The following is an 18,168-nucleotide window of genomic DNA, read 5'->3' as shown; positions in this document are numbered from 1 at the left end:
CGAAAGTAGCAAGTGTGTTAGACACAGTAGAGAACAATATAAGCCTGCTTCAACAACACGCGAAATATAGTCGCAAAAAGTGTAAGCAGACACAAGCTAGGAATAATAATTATTCAAATAATTATAGTGAATATAATTTTATACAAATTTTAAGTAGGCCTATCCCGACTTTATCTATTTCTCGTCTATTTCAGATAATATCCAAAACAAGGAAAGTGGACGTCGAAACAATTTTATTATTAACATCTACGATAGTTTTAGGAAGTATATTAGTTATAATAGTGATTATTACATGTTATATTTTAGTAAGATTAAGTAAGCTAGAGAGAAAATACGAAAATAGAGATGGTAAGAATAGTGTAAGATCAAATATAGTATTAGATGTAAGTGCTAAAGATGAGTCTGAAACTTACGTACATTCACAAGTTTCTCCCCTCTATGCCACAATATTAAATAAGAATAAATCACCACTTAATAACATAACACAAAGCACTGATAACACAATTTTTCGTAATTTGCCAGATTGTAGTAAAGCATATCGTAGTACTAGCACTGAAACTGCATTGAAGTTGACACAAATAAACCACACCACTAAAGAAGAAGAGGCACACACCAATACACTAATGGGACACAGTAAAACCACGAAATCTAACGTTTATGTTGGAAATTCAGGAAAAAACGGAAAAACCGAATGCCCGACAGATATCAACAGGGATTACTTTTCCCATGTGACGTCATTATATTGTAAAACACGAAATTTTGGTGAAATTATTAAAAATTTCGTAGTGCGTTTCGAAATAAGTGAACATGGAACCAAAGCGACGCGCAAAATGGAAGTACCAGCGCGGATGTAGATTAACCTTGGATCAATTTTACTGAGTTTGCAGTTGCCGCCCAGACTTATTGCCATTGTAGCAAATGCCCTAAAGAAGAATTTTATTCTTTCATAGCGAAAAATTCAGTGTTCAATTTTTTTTGAAAAATAAAAGTGATGATATTTTGCGATCTATTTTAAGTGCTACGATTCCACAATAAGTGAGTATGTTTTAAATATTCGTCAAAAGTTTTATCTTTTTAGAATTGAAATGTAAGACAACTGGAATGGACAAACGAAATCTGTTACTGATACTGTCAGCAAAAGTTTCAGTTGGCAAGTATGGACAACTAAGTAATGGAAAATTCAAGTAATTTGATATCTAAGCTGAATTGCGAGCTGATTTGCAATTAAATATTCACAGAGTACTTGTGCTCATCTCATAATTCTAGTACATCTCACAAGATGTTGTGAATGTACACTTTTTGAATATAGATATGTTGATGTATATGTTTCACGTTATATTTTTTTCATTAATTAATGGAAATGATTAAAAGATTAAATATATATATATATTATGTTACTGTTCAGGTGTAGGAAAACAGTTATTGATTTAATGATATTTTTTTATGTAGATGCATATGATTCACTATTTATTTTCAAGTTTATGTTTATTTTCAGTTTTATTTATTTTCATATGTTGTATATATCTACAGGGAGTTTTGTAATATCACGGCCTCTTACGAGATCTAATTTGGTTAGCGTAGCTACCAAGTTTTTAAGCGGGGACATGTGGCAGTACCCGAATTTAATCAGAATTTCATTATAATAATTTTATTTTATTGATCATTTTTATTTATTTTATGGATATCGAGTTTTATGAAATCATGAGGTGAAGGTAAACAACTATTAAGAGTCGAGATCCACGCAAGCTGATAGAACTGTATTATTTAATTGTCAGCAAGATCTAGTAAACAAAAATGCACAATGGAGAGTCTGCGAATGCAGGAAGACAATGTATGTAATGCGTTAACTCCTACATTAATGACATTCTGTAAATCACGAAGCGTAATTGTAATATGTTTGTGAACATTTCACACATTCACGGATATGAGGAAGTTGCCTAGAATCGGGAAATCGGAGTGTGTCGAGTGTTGCAGTTTTTGATTGTTGACACGAGGAAAGAATTTGTTTTTCCGAATGAAAGGAGGTCACACGTGCCTAGAAGCAGACGACGCCGGAGAATTCCAGAACTGAGGAGTTGAACAAAACCGAGGGACAGGAGGTCTTCTGGATAGATAGAGAACCGTGTGTTCGGTGGAGATAGAGAACCGAGGATTCTATAGAGATAGAGAACTGATTGCTCTTTGGAGAAAGAAGTCATCGCGATCTTAATGGAAGCTTCAGCTCTTAGAGAAGCTCCAGTATTTTTTTAAAGAAGTTCTACGATTTATCAAAGTAGTTTGAGTTTTCGATATTCACCGTATGAATTTAACCACGACATCGAAGGAAGACTAACTGCCATCGTTAGTTTATCCAGAGCATTGGGAGTGAGACCAGATTCAATGCTAAGCAGCAACGCCCGTCCATAGAAGTATCATTTTGGCGATACTGGGATCAACTCGTCAACACCGAGGTCATCAGCGAACATCGTTTGGAGGAGAACTGAAAGGTATGTGTTTCTCCAATTCAGGATTCAATCGCTCAATGCTCGATACGCGATACTCTTCTGGCAAAGTTTCCAAATATCCGTACTAAATTCACAACATTCATACTCATTACATTTCATTGAATAAGTAATACAGTTGTTATCTAAACATTGAAATCAATGTGTTATCATTCAAACTCAATCCCCAATTGTTAGGTATTAAACTATAAACCTCTCGCATATGAATCAGAGAACTTGCCCACCCATTCTAGATGGTGAGTGGAAGGCGCTCAGCTCAATTCAACTTTGCATCCCCAAATTTAGGCACGAATTGAGCGGGTTGTCAATATGCAGTTGGCCCCACTAAAAATCTTTAATATCTCGTAAAGGGTGATAGCAGTGACGTTAGTTCTGAGCGCACTAACGTGCACTAACGATGTGCAATTTTTGATGTATTTTGGGAGAGGTGTTAGGCCAACTTCAGGCACGTGACATCTGTGCTAATATTCTAATTTAAGGCGATTTCTGAAGTAGTGGACGTATATTACAAATGGTTCACAAGCTCGGGGATGCTTGTCCTATCGCAAGTGACTCATAGAGTTGTCCATCATTTTAACACGCTTTCTCTTTACTTTATCTTATGAGCTCACCTCCATACTAATTCTTTCTCAGCTAAAGACTTGCTGTTCCGCATGTCAATGGGTTCAAACTCGAATATTTCGAATTTGCAAATCCTAAGGACAATATGAGCAACCGTACTTTTCCCATTTCAACCCGCCCGCTCTTGTCGGTTGTAGTCGGATGCACAGGACACCCAAGCTCTGTTCACGTCAGCGAGATGAGTTAGTGTTGAATTTATTAAATAGGATACAGAAATTCTTCTTGTTGATCATTCCGTCTCAGATATGGAAGGTGTCAAAACAGATGGTGCACTAATCTGCTACCGAAAGGAAACTTACCTGAACTTTACTCACCGGTGAGAAAAAGTTTAAATGATCGAGAAATTCAAATCCTCCCATAAGCTTTATAAAAGTGTGCGATATGGTAGTCTGTAGTGCAAGATGAACCGTGCGAGTCAAAAAGACTTAAAGTTCAATAGCCTGAAGATTAGTGTGATAGACACGTAGCATCAATATAGCATCTTGATGAAGTGAGTCAAGGTTTCAAGAGATACTTCGAAAATTTTTATAGACGCAAGTTTAACGTTCAGGCTAATCGAAAGTTTATCGCAGTCACTATTACTTAATTTGGCCACCGAGACGACCATGTTCTCGAACACTATTTCGAAGGGGGAAATTCATGGGTTGTGGCCCAAGATGTGGGAAGAGAGCCTAGTAAGTTTTATATCTTTCAGGAGTACTTGACTGAAAATCTCCCAATGTAACCTAAGTACAAAAAAAAAAAAAAAAAAAAATCTCTCACCTGATAATTTTGTTGATGTCTCCGTTCTACACCTGTTCTACCAAGCCTGTATTACATCTTTGTACGGGAATCAGTGCTTTACACCGCTAGCTTTAGTAATTCATCCGCCGGAGTTGTCTCACAAGCTAAGAGAAGCGGGCCTGGTTCTACAAGGTAAGCACACTCCTACTTACCTAAGGAGCTGATGTCCACAAAAGTACTGTAGAACTTCTGTTATCATAACAGTATTTGGGAATGAAGGATTAATTTTGGTAACGTTGTGTCTCATATTGAGTTAATTCTCCAGAAAAATTTGTGGCTTTCGTTAAGCACTGTTCGATTATCATATCACTTGGAACTTCGCTCAAAATCGCCTCTTTTTCAGAGGTCCCCCAGCAAAGTCTAGAAGTGAGTTCTCAATGATATGGACTAGGCATGGTCATTCAGCATTTTCAGTAAAGTTGTCATAGTCTACAGGATACACCAAAGTTCTTCTCCAGCATATCCTGACTTAATGTATCCAATCGTGCTTAGAAATTACTTAACTGCAAACCTCCCAAAGCGTTACAACTCTGGACCGTTCAGAAATTTCTTCAGCTGATACACGGTTTGAACACCTTTCCAGTAAAATGGCTGATCTAATGTCAAAACCCATGTCCTTTTTCTATTTTCTTGCAGTTTTTTACTGTATGCAGAAGTCTAGAATATTTAGTATTAGTACTGGATTTTGATATATTGAAGAAATTCAGAGGAACCTCAATGCTTATATCAAAAGGAGAGGTGTGTATCTCACCATTACACAATCGTTGTGGCGAGGCTTTCACAAGATGAGTAACTATCCAAAGGCTGTTTGAGAATAGGAATACAAGGGGCGAGACGCGAGTGAAGACTTGATTAAATCTTCCGAGTAAAACAGCATTGATACACCAAGAACATGAGTGTTTAGCATTAGATATAAAGTGGATGTCAGAATGAAGAAATGTGAGTTTCTTATCAAGACAATAATACCGTGATATAAGATTACTCTTACATTCAAGAACTTGGATATGGAGAATTTTCATCTATAGACATCTGAAATAAATAACCTTTTCTTCTCTATGAAATGTGTGGCACTTAGTTACTAATCACAAACATACAATGAGATTATATGAAAAACTTATTTGATTAGCCCACTGTTTGGTTGCTTTGTGATGACCAGTGTTACTAATTTGGTAGCGAACACAGGACTACCGTAAATATTTTCCACCTAACCTTCAAAGGGAAGATCTCAAAAGAACCTAAAATGGATTCTATATTTGACTCATCGATCAGATCATCAGTCTCAGACCGAAAGTAAAGCTGCTTTGGAAGTTAGAATATAATGGGTTCCATATGAAGTTTTTTCATTATGCAATCGTGAAAATATTATTAATGACAGACCGGAACCTAGTGAATTCTACACATCTCTGTATGTAAGCCCTAGTAAGCAGCAAGGACGATAATTAAATGCATACTTGATAGCCTCGAGTTTTAACACAGGAGAATTTCTATAAATATTGCATCTGTAAGAATACAACTCTTTGGATTGAACAGTTTCTAGTCCAGATTGAACAGTTAGTAGATTTCTTCAGCAGGAAGCACTCTCAAATAGTATTGCAGCTGCATATAAACGGGAAGTATAGCAATTGGTTGATTACGATTCATAAATTAATACTTATGTTTTTTACATTTGGTATCACAACATTTTTCAATACCAAGGGCCAACCTAAAACAAACGGCTCTTCGTTCTCAAAGCTATATGACTGTGATACCCTCGTCTTACTAAAGCGAGAAGTAAATCCACGGTACGCCATTCTATAATTTGAGTTAAGGACCTTTAAATGTACTACTGCTTCGTTTTTGAGACCAAGGTAGACTACACCAGTGCCGATGTCCACTGGTGATTTCTAAATTACGTAGCATTGTAAGGAGTTAATCCGGGATAAGCTATTTAGCCTTACCGGGCACCTCGAAATAGAACCCTCGAATTATTGGCACGCCTGTTGAACTCTAAACCACTAATTAAAAACCGAACATTACCGTCCATCCTCAAAATTATTTCCTTATTCACCGCATCACTTAGGGATCGATTAATATCTGTCGTTTGACATTGTAGAATACTATTACAATGAAGTAATGTATCATCTCTGCTTCAATTAGTATCTCTTCTAATGTTCTCCTTTTAAGGCGATTTATGTCGTTGTGGATGCAGATTACAAAAAGCTTCACAAACTCGGGGATGCCTGTCCTTTCGCAAGTGGCCTATCAACTTGTCCATCAAATAACGCGCTTTCTATTTACTATACCTTATGAGCTCACTGTGATATTCATTCTCGTTCAGCTAAAGACTTTTTTTCCGCAAGTCACTAAGTTTAAACTCGAATATTTCCGATTTGCAAGTCCTGAGGACAATATAACATGCCGTGCTTTCCCATTCAACCAGCCCGCTCTCGTCGGTTGTACTGCATGCAAACTGATCCCACTCGTTCTAATGCAAGTATCATGGCGGATCTCGACATTTACTGTAATTATCTTTTTATCTACATGCATCCTGATATCTACAATTAGTAATAACATTATTTCTGCAGAAAGCTACAGTCGGCAGCCTTGTAGATATACCAAATCAGAATAATTTTTCAAAAGATTTTAGTGTATTACAGCGTGTAAGTTGCAATTAAAAATCCTAATCTGACTACGCTTCTTTTCAAATATTACTATGTCTGGTTAGTTGTAGTGCCTGCTAACTGCTTGCATTCGTTTTGATGAGAGAAGCACACGTATCTCGACATATCTTCTTATTATAATATCTGAATGTTTCTGTAACTTGGTAATACAATGTTCTCTGAAAACTGTCGGAAGTATATATCTAACCACATATCTGTGTTTCGAATTTCTTCTTGCCAATGTTAACGGCTCTTAGCTGGACTGTGCAGGTAATATATGTACTCTAGGCAGTTTGCCATGATATTCCGCTATATGCAGCGATTATCTATGGAGAATTCTACAGACGATTTAGTGCTTCTATTTTTGTAAAGGAATTTACTTGGTGATCTAGGATGGCTATGGTCAACGGCCATGGATATGCTCGCATACATACAAGGCCAAACGACAATCTAGTTCAGTGTTAGAGATGAGTACACTTCGTAAACCTCAACTGCGTTCGATTAATCGGTTACATTTTGTGGATTAGCATTATACTCTTGAGAAGATACCTTAAATTCTATGGATAGGACACGCAAGCTCTATTAACGTCAGCGAGATGAGGTTGTGTTTAATTTAATAAATAAGACTACAGAAATTCTTCTTATTCATCATTCCGAAACAGATATGAAAGGTGTCAAAAAGCTAACACAGTTGGTTCACTAATCTGCTACAGAGGGGAAGCTTACCATAATTTTACTCTCCGCTGAGAAAACGTTTAGAAGATCGAGAAATTCAAATGCTCCAATAAGCTTAATAAGAGTGTGCGATATGGCAGTCTGTAGTGCAAGATGAATCGTGGGAGTCCCGAATCAGTGCTTAAAACCGCTAGCTTTATAAATTCATTGGCCGGACTTATCTCACAGGCCAAGATGCGGGCCTGGGTTTACAAGGTAATCACGTCCGTAATTACCTAAAAATATCCTTTTAGAGTGTGAGGCCAATAACATACATGTGAATCCTTTACAAGCTTACGACCATAAGTGTAATATTTCTGTTACGGAAAATGGTTATGCTTCGTGGCCATCAGACTGAAAAGCATGTTGGTACAGTCGCAAAGGAACAAGGTGTTGAGCAGTAAGCATTGATTGTCCTCATGTTGTATAAAACCTAGAGCAATAAGTGGAAACCAACAGGGATCGATGTGTGGTAGAGCTTTCATTCTTGCGCCCCCTCTTGGGTAAAAATGTACATGGAGTCTTTGCATGTACCGCATATCGAAACATGCTTCTATATTAAGAGATTTAAACTTTGCTTCTTTTTAGGAGATTCGAAAACAAAACGGTAGTTACACAATTTTTAGTATTCATGAAGATTGCAGAATCCTTGGAGTCAATAATCTGTTATAGAACATCTTAACATATAAACCATCAAACAATAAACAATTGTTATTAACGTACAATTGAATGGTACTGTAGTACGCGTATGTGATAATTAAATTAATTGGTTTAACTCGTTAAATTAGATTTGTCCTGCTACGGTTTTATACCATAGCCGCTCGCGTTAAAGGATTCGAAAATATGTAAACTAAACAGTAAACCACCTCCATATATTAGACCTTGTTTTTGTAACTTCTTTTAAAGTTACAAAACGATCATCTTCATGTCCATTGGGCACAATAGAGAAAACCATCAATATTTCAAATCTGCTCTTTTATACTAACACATGGCTCGTTCACAATCCTAACTTCAGTCACTTGTTTTGTAAAGGTTAGTAACCTTAGCCGGCTGGATCTGATGGTAGCTGTGTGCGTCCTGGAATTTGCATTTACTCTTTGACACATAAACCTCGTTGGATTTGGTTCATGTCTACACCATTTCGCTCTTGGAGTTGGAGGTACTTCCCAGTACAATGCTGCATAGTTAGTAGGGGAAAAAGTGGCCATATTGAAGCTTTGTAACTCTCCCTTGTTATACCTGATATGGATTATACCATGGACTACATGTTTCCTTCTGCATACAGCCGAATAAGAAATGTGTAATATTGACCATTTTGTCAGGATTGAGTTTTGGTTGTTTGAAGACTCTGACTAACTTGCACAATTCTTCTTCTTTTTCAAGCATCTTGGAGGCTACCAACTATTCACTGCTGAGTGTAGTTGAGGAGGTGTCGCAGCCTGTTGCATCATGAAAAGTGATAGCAATCTTTTAATGACGCTAAGGGATCTTTAAATATAATAATTTCGTAGCATTTCCTTTAGTTCTGCCATTTTAAGTCCAATAATTTGAATGGTGCTTTCTGCAGTAATAATGGTAATACTAATTATAGATATCATGTTGCATTTAGTTAATAACATAATAATAGATGTCGAGATCCGCCATGATACTTGCATTAGAACGAATGGAATCAGTTTGCATGCAGTACAACCGACGAGAGCGGGGGGATTGAAATGGGAAAAGTACGGCAGCACATATTGTCCTTACGACTTGTCAATTCGAAATATTCGAGTTTAAACCCAGTGACGTGTGTAACAAGAAATCTTTAGCTGAAAAAGAATGAATATGACGGTGAGCTCATAAGGTATAGTAAAGAGAAAGCGCGTTAAAATGATTGACAAGATGATGGGTCATTTGCGATACGATAAGCATCCTCGAGCTTGTGTAGCTTTTTGTAATATGCATCTGCAACACCAGAGATCACCTTAAAATGAGAACATTAGCACAGATGTCACTTGACTTCGTTGTAATAGTATTCTACAATATCTGAAAACTGATATTAATTAGAGACTAAAACGATCTCTAAGTGATGCAGTGATTACAAAAATAATTTTGAGGATGGACGGGAATCTTCGATTTTTAATTAGTGGTTTAAGGTGCAACAGGCGTTCCATTTTTTTGAGGGTCCTATTTGAGGTTTCCGGAAAAGCTAAACGTCTTATGCATATTATGTCCCTCTTACAATGCTATGAAAATTAGAAATCAGCTGTGTTATGTATTACTTAATTCGTATTGGCTTAGAGAGAGTAAAGAAATTCAACAATGAATCGGAGGCCGCAGTAACTTCTGTTCTGTACCTAGGTCTTAAAAACGAAGCAATAGTGCTTTTAGAGCTTTTTAATTCACCTTTTAAAAAACCGTGGATTTACTTCTCTCTTAATAAGACGAGGGTACCAAAGTCATATAGTTTTGGGAAAGTACAGCGGTTTGTTTTAGGTGGGCCTCTGGAATTGACAAAATTTTGTGATACCAAATGTAAAAAAACATAAGTATAAATTTATCAACGGTAATCAAGCAATTGCTATACTTCCTGTTTATATGCAAATACAATAATATTTGAGAGTGCTTCCTGCTGAAAAAATTTACTTAGCAGTCATAACGCTCTCACCTTGTTCTTGATCGTTAGCATTATAGAAACTGTTTAATACAAAGAATTGTGATTTTACGGATATATTATTTAAAGAAATTGTTCTGTGTGTCAACACTCGAGGCTATCAAATATGCATTTAGTTAGCGTCCTTGCTTAACTAGGGCTTTTATACAGTGTTGTGTGGGATTCACTAGTTTCCGGCCTATTATTAATAATATTTTCACGATTGCATAATGAAAAAGCTTGCTATGGAAGCCATTATATTTTAGTCTCCGAAGCAACCTTAGTTTGGGTCTGAGATCGGTGATCTCATCGATGAGACAAATATAGAATCGATTTTAAATTTTTTGAGATTTTCTCTTTCACGGTTAGGTGGAAAATATTTACGGTATAGTCAGTCCTGTGTTCGCTACCTACTTAGTAACACTGGTCATCACAAAGGAACGAAACTGTGGGCTAATCAAATAATCTCTTCATATAAGCTCACTGTATGCTTTGATTAATAACTAAGTGCCACACATTTCATAAAGCAGAAAAATTCTACTCTTCTGCATACAGATAATAACTGCAATAAAATTGAACAAACCACATTCATTATAATAGTATTCTACTAATACTCTACCCTTCTGCATACGGTAAATGTGTGCAAGAAAGGGAAACAAAGCACATGCGTTATGACATTACATCTGCCATTATTCTGGAAAGGTGTTCAAATCGTACCTCAGCTGAAGAAATTTCTGAACGGTCCAAAGTTGTACCTGCTTTAGGAGGTGTGCAGTTAAGTAATTTCTAGCTCGATTGATTACTTTATACCAGGAAATGGTATAGAAGAAAGTTGGTGTATCCTGCACACGATGACAACTTTAGTGAAAATGCTGAATGGCCATGCCAGCTCAAGATCCTTGAGAACTCATTTCTAGACTTTGTTCGGCGACCTCTACATGTGATTATGAAAACATTTACAACCGTCGGAGGAGATGACAAAATCTAAAGATCTGCAATCTTATTAAACAACGTCTAAATGACAAAATCAATACGCAACATTTATAAGAAAGTGAAACTGCATGACAAAAACCATATTAGGAAAACTCAAAATCTGGAGGGTTACATTTTCGAACCCTTGACTTTGGCTGACGTATATACAGGTCGTCATAATCGTATTGCAACACAAAAGGACTAGATTGAATAGTGAACTAGAACCACATTTGAAAGCAATTGAATAAATGCTTCCGTTTTCTCACGCAGCTGGTCACCTTTTCTATGAAAAATATGCACATTAATAATCTCAACTGATGGAATTTTAGGAGGCAACTACGGTATCAGAGGATTACAAGATATTAACAACTCAAGAAACATTCACAATTCGTAGAAGAGAGGCCTTCTTGGGCGAAGTTACAAGTGATATGATTATCGAACAGTGCTTAATTAAGGGCACGAAATATTCTCGGGGATTAACTTAACGTCAGACACAACGTCAGCAAAATTAATCCTTAATTCCCAAAAAGTGTTACGATAACACATGTTCTACAGGACTTTTCTGGGCATCAGTTTATCATCAGAGCGACACGTTGAGCTAATGCAACTTTCCTTGTGTGATAATGTCTCAATGCGCAAGAATGTATATTCGACTGTGGTGAATATTACAGAGTCTCTCTTGTGTTGGTGTTTTAAAACCCACACGTAGCAGGAAGTGTCCTTCAACACGCAATGGTCTGGACTAAAAATGGCAACTAAAATCTGCGTTAAGTACGTATATAAATTATGTTAAACTCTATTTCCACCAATTATTTTATGGATATAAATTACAATTAGACACGGAAAGTGCCGAAAGAGACAAAAGAGCGTTCGGGAAATATCTGCAACGATCGAATTTAAATCTGCCATTGAAGCACGACAATTGAATCAGTTTTTGAGAAACTTAGAGATCAATACTAGACAGCTTCAAATGATACAAACAGTCTCAAAAGAGCAAAGGTAGATGTATATGGACAAGAATAATGGAAGAAACTACGAACGGGAAATCTGTAGCTGTTGAAAGGTCTGATTCAGATCTTCTAAGAATCTTACTAAAAGTCTTCATGAGCAGTTGCTGATTCTTTTAAGGCCACATACAAGAAGAACTTAAGGGAAATGAAACCAAATTATTAAATTTAAAGAAACTTTGGCGTCACTAAAAGTTTGTTTTCACTTTTTTCCTGATGCAACAGGCTGTGACACGACCTCAGCTACACTCAGCAGTGAATAGTTGGCAGCCTTCAATATCCCTCAAAAAGTAAAAGAATTGTGCAAGTTAGTCAGAGTATTGAATTCACCGAATGTGAATCCTGGCAAAGTCGTAAGGTAAGACGTTTCTTATTCACCTGTATGCAGAAGGAAATATGTCCTCCCTGGTGTAAGCCATATCAGATATAACAAGGAAATAATTACAAAGCTTATATATGGCCACTTTTCCCATTACTAAAACAACAGCTGTGCAACATTCAATTCGGAAGTACCTCCAACGCCAGAGGCGAAATGGTCTAAGCATGAACCCAATCGAAAGAGGTTGGTGTGTGGACCCACACAGCTACCATCAACTCCAGCCAGATAGTCTTACTTACCTGTAGGTAATAAGCGACTTCTAGATAGGATTGTGACCGAGCCACATGTTAGTGTAAAACAGCCGATATGAAGTATTTAAATTTTGTGCATTCTGCCAAGAGAGATCATGTACAAATGGCAGATCGGAAGACAAACTGATATAGATGATAACGAACAACAGCTGTAAAAAACCAATATGTCATTGACAACGGCTTAATTATTTATCCAATGAGTTTTTTGATATCGTCCCCTCCTTATAGACCTAAAAAAAAAGGACATGAAGACGATCCGGATGAAACTTCTAATGAGGGTGGAAGGTCAAGGTATAAGAATTGATGTTTGTTTATTGTTCTCTTTACATTTTCTAAAATGCTTTAACACGAAGTGTTTGGTAACCGAACAGAAAACGAAACCGTAGCAGGACACTTTTAAGGTAACGACCAAAAACCATTTCGTTTTGATAACACATTCGCGTACTACAGTATCATTCAACTCTACGTTTAAAAGAATGTTTATTATTTGATTTTTTATATGTAAAGATGTTTAACAGCAGATGATTGACTCCAGGAATTCTGCCATCTCCAAGAATACATAAAAATATGTAACTGCGGTTTAGTTTTCGACTCTCCTAAAGCAAAGTAAAGTTTAACACTCTTAATAAAGAACGAAGTTTTGATATTCCGTACATGCAAAACTCTATGTAAATTTTTATCTAAGACGATGTCGTAAGAAAGGAAGCTCTACTACACGTCGATCACAATTGGTTTCAAATTATTGTCCTAGGTTTTATACGACATAAGTATAATCAATGCTTACTGCTCAGCACCTTGTTCCTTTGCGACTGTACCAAGCTTCTTTTCACTCAGAAGCCCACAAAGCTTAACAATTTTCTGTAACAGTTATGGTCGTAAGCTTGTAAAGGATTCACATGCAGTTTATTGGCCTGAAAATCTAGTAGGTGATCCTTAGGTAAATAGGGGCGTGATTACCATGTAGAACCAGACCCGCTTCTCTTAGCCTGTGAGACAAGTCCGGCCGATGAATTACCCAAGCTAGCGCTGTAAAGCACTGATTCGCAATACAAGGAAGTAAAGAGGCTTGGTAGAGCAGGTGTAGAACGGGGACATCAAGAAAATTATCAGGTGACAGATTTTTATTTTTTATTCTTGTACTTAGGTTACATTGGGAGATTTTCAGTCAAGTACTCCTGAAAGATATAATACATCCTAGGCTCACTTCCCACATCTTTGGCCACAACCCCTGAATTTCCCCCTTGGGAATAGTGCTCGAGAACATGCTCGTCTCGGTGGCCAAATTAAGTAATAGTGACTGCGATAAACTTTCGATTAGCCTGAACGTTAAACTTGCGTCTATAAAAATTTCGAGGCATCTCTTGAAATTTTGACTCACTCCATCAAGATGCTATATTGATGCTACGTATCTGTCACACTAATCTTCAGGCTATAGAACCTTAAAATCTTTCTGACTCGCACGGTTATCTTGCACTACAGATTGCCATATCGCACACTTTTATGAAGCTTATGGGAGGATTTGAATTTCTCGATCATTTAAACTTTTTCTCACCGGTGAGTAAAGTTCAGGCAAGTTTCCTTCTGTAGCTGAATAGTGCACCATCTGTTTTGACACCTTTCATATCTGAAACGGAATGATCAACAAGAAGAATTTCTGTATCTTACTTAATAAATTCAACACTACCTCATCTCGCTGACGTGAACAGAGCTTGTGTGTCCTGTCCATCCGAGTGCAACCGACAAGAGCGGGCGGGTTGAAATGGGAAAAGTACGGTTGCTCATATTGTCCATAGGACTTGCAAATTCGAAATATTAGAGTTTGAACCCATTAACATGCGGAACAAGAGGTCTTTAGCAGAGAAAGAATTAATATGGACGTGAGCTCATAAGATATAGTAAAGAGAAAGCGCGTTAAAATGATGGAACACTTAATGGGTCACTTGCGACAGGACAAGTATTCCCGAGCTTGTGAACCATTTTGTTATATGCATCCACTACGTCAGAAATCGCCTTAATTTAGAATATTAGCAGGGATATCACGTGCCTGAAGTTGGCCCCCCACCTCTCCCAAATTACAACAAACATTGTACATCGTTAGTGCATCGTTAGTGCACGTTAATGCGCTCAGAACTAACGTTAGTGCTATCAGCGTTTACGAGATATTGAAGATTTTATGCGGGGGCCAACTTCATATGAATTTAGCCCCCCCAACCATCTTTATGCAGACAGATTTTCAAAAAGCTAGCGCATCGTTAGTGCACTTAAACACACTAAGCACTACCGTTAGTGCTACTATATTTTCGGAATTATTCAAGATTTTTAGTGGTTGGGCCAACTTCAGAAATATCAAATTCTATACAAATAGAGGTAGAAACACGAGGTTATCGGCAATCGTTAGTGCACTTAAACACACTAAGCACTAACGTTAGTGCTACAATATTTTGGGATTTATTTAAGATTTTTGGTGAAGGGCCAACTTCAGAAATATCAAATTCTATTCAAATAGACGTAGAAACATAGAGGTAACGCAATCGTTAGTGCATCGTTATTGCACCTAAACGCACTAGGCGGTAGCGTTAATGCTACCGCATTATAGGATTTATTCGAGATTTTCGGGGGGGGGGGCAACTTCAGTAATATCAAATTCTTTACAAATAGAGATAAAAACATGGGATTAACGGCAATCGATAAAGCATTGTTAGTGTACTTGAATGCACTAAGCAGTAATGGCAGTTCTGACGTTGACTCCAAACCAAAAATCTTGTATAAAGACCAAAATATTGTAGAACTAACATTAGTCTTTAGTACGTTTATGTACACTAAAGATGCTCTAACGATTGTTGTTAACACTACGTTTCTACGTCTGTTTGTATAGAATTTGTAATTTTTGAAGTCGACCCCAAACAAATAATCTTGAATAAATCCCAAATTGTTGTTGTACTAACGTTAGTGTTTAGTGCTTTTCAGTGCACTAACGATGCATTAACGATTGCCTTTAACTCTATGTTTTTACCTATATTTGAGTAGAATTTGATATTTCTGAAGCTGCCCCCGAACAACAACAACAAAAAAAAAAAAAAAAAAAAAAAAACGAATAAATCCCAAAATATGGTAGAAGTAATGTTAGTGCGTAATGCTTTAAGTGCACTAAGGAGGCACTAACGGTTGACGTTAAGTCTATGTTTTTACCTATATTTGAATAGATTTTGATATTTCTGAATTCGCCCACCCAACCAAAAATCTAGAAAAAATTCCAAAATATGATACCACTAACGATAGTGCTTGGTACGTTTAAGTGCACTAACGATGCACTAACGATTGCCGTTAAAGCTATGTTGCTATCTCTATTAGATATAATTTGATATTACTGAAATTGCCCAACCCACCGAAAATCTAGAATAAATTACTAAATATGGTATCGTTAACGATAGTGCTTAATACTTTTAAGTGCACTAAAATGCACTAACGATTGCCGTTAACTATGTTTCTACCTCTATTTGAATAGATCTTGACATTTCTGAAGTTGCCCCCCCAAAAAATCTTGAATAAATTCTAAAATATTGTAGCACTAACGTTGGTGCTTAGTGCGTTTAAGTGTACTGACGATTCACAACGATTGTCGTTAGCTCTATGTTTCTACCACTATTTGAATAGAATTTCACATTTCTAAAGTTGGCCCGCCCAAAAACAATCTTGAATAAATCCCAAAATATGGTAGCACTAACGTGAGTGCTTAGTGTGTTTAAGAGCACAAACGATGCACTAACGATGCACTAAGTTTTGTGAAAATCTGGAAGATATTGAACCTAAAATCTTCAATATCTCGTAAACGATGATAGCACTAACGTTAGTTCTAGGTACACTAACTTGTACTAACATGGCACTAACGATGTGCAATGTTTGGTGTAATTTTGGAGAGGTGAGGGAGGCAACTTGAGGCACGTAAAGATTTCTCTTGACTTTATTGAAATAGTATTTTACTAATACTCTACTCTTCTGCATACAGTAAATGTGTTCAAGAAAAGTAACAAAAGCACATGCGTTATGACATTAGATCAGCCATTATACTGGGAGGGTGTTCAAATCGTTCCTGCAGCATACATTATTTCAGCAAATGGTGTAGAAGACCTTTTGGGTATCCTGTACACTATGGCAACTTTGGTGAAACTGTTCAATAGCCATGCCTACTCAAGATCATTGAGAACTCACTTGTAGAGTTTGCTCCGGGACCTCTACATGTGGTTATGAAGACATTTACAACCCTCGGAGGAGATGACAAAATCTAGGATCTGCGATTTTATTTAACTACGTCTGGATGACGAAATCAATATACAAGATAAACAAGATAATGAAACTGCTTGACAAAAAACATCTAAGGAAGTCTCAAAATCAAGACGGTGACATTTTCCGAAACGTTAACATTGACTGCAGTATATAGAGAACGTCATAATCGTATTGCCATTCATCCAAAGGGACTAGATTAACAGGGGACGAGAAACTTCATTTGTAGGCAATTAAATTAATGCTTCCGTTTTCTCACGCAGCTGGTCAGTTTTTCTATGGCAATATTTTACCATTAATTATCTCAATTGATGGAAGCTTAGAAGGCAACTACGGTATCAGAGGATTAGAAGATATTATCAACTCAAGGAACATTCAGAATTCACAGAAAAAGAGGCCTTCTTGAGCGTAGTTCCAAGTGATATGATTATCGAACACTGCTTAACGAAGGCCACAATTTTTTATGGGGGATTAACTCAACGTCAGACAGAACGTTAGCAAGATTAATTCTTCTTTCCCAAATACTGTTACAACAAAAGAAGTTCTATAGTCTTTTGAAGAAAACAGTTTATCATCTGAGCGCCACGTTGAGCTAATGCCACCTTCCTTGTGTGAAATTATCTCAACGCGAAAGAATGGCAATTCGAATGCGGTAAATATTCCAGTCTCACCCTTTTGTAGTTTTTAAAACCCACACGTAGAAGGAAGAGTCTTTCTACTCGCAATTGTGTGGACTAAAAATGGCATCTCAAATCCGCTTTATCTACGTATATAAATTATGTTAAGCGCTATTTTCACCTTATATTTTATGGATATAAATTACAATTAGACACGGAAAGTACAAAAAGACAAAAAAGAGCTTTCGGGAAATATCTGCAACGATCCAATTTAAATCTGCCATTGAAGCCACGAAATTTGAATCACAGTTCTTGAGAAACCTGGAGATGAAAACTAGAGGGCTTCAAATGATACAAGCAGATTTCGAAGGAGTAAAGGTTGCTGTATATGGACAAGAATAATGGAAGAAACTACAAACACGAAATCTGTAGCTGTTGATGGGTCTGATTCAGATCTTCTAAGAATCTTACTAGAAGACTTCATGAGCAGTTGATGATACTTTTAAGGGCACATACAAGCTTAACTGAAAAGAAATGCTACGAAATTATTACATTTTAAAAAATTTTAGCGTCATTAAAAGATTGCTTTCACTTTTTCATGATGCAACAAGCAGCGACACGACCTCAGCTAAAAGAAGAAAAATTGTGCAAGTTAGTCAGATTCTTCAACCAACCAAAACTCAATCCTGACAAAATGGTCAAGATTACACATTTCTTATTCCTTGTTTGGAGAAGGAAACATGTCCTCCCCAGTATAATCCATATCAGCTA

This window comes from Thermobia domestica, chromosome 11 (genome assembly GCF_964235325.1).
Source record: "Thermobia domestica chromosome 11, izTheDome1.hap1.1, whole genome shotgun sequence".
Taxonomy (NCBI): Eukaryota; Metazoa; Arthropoda; class Insecta; order Zygentoma; family Lepismatidae; genus Thermobia; species Thermobia domestica.
This window is presented reverse-complemented; position numbering follows the sequence as displayed.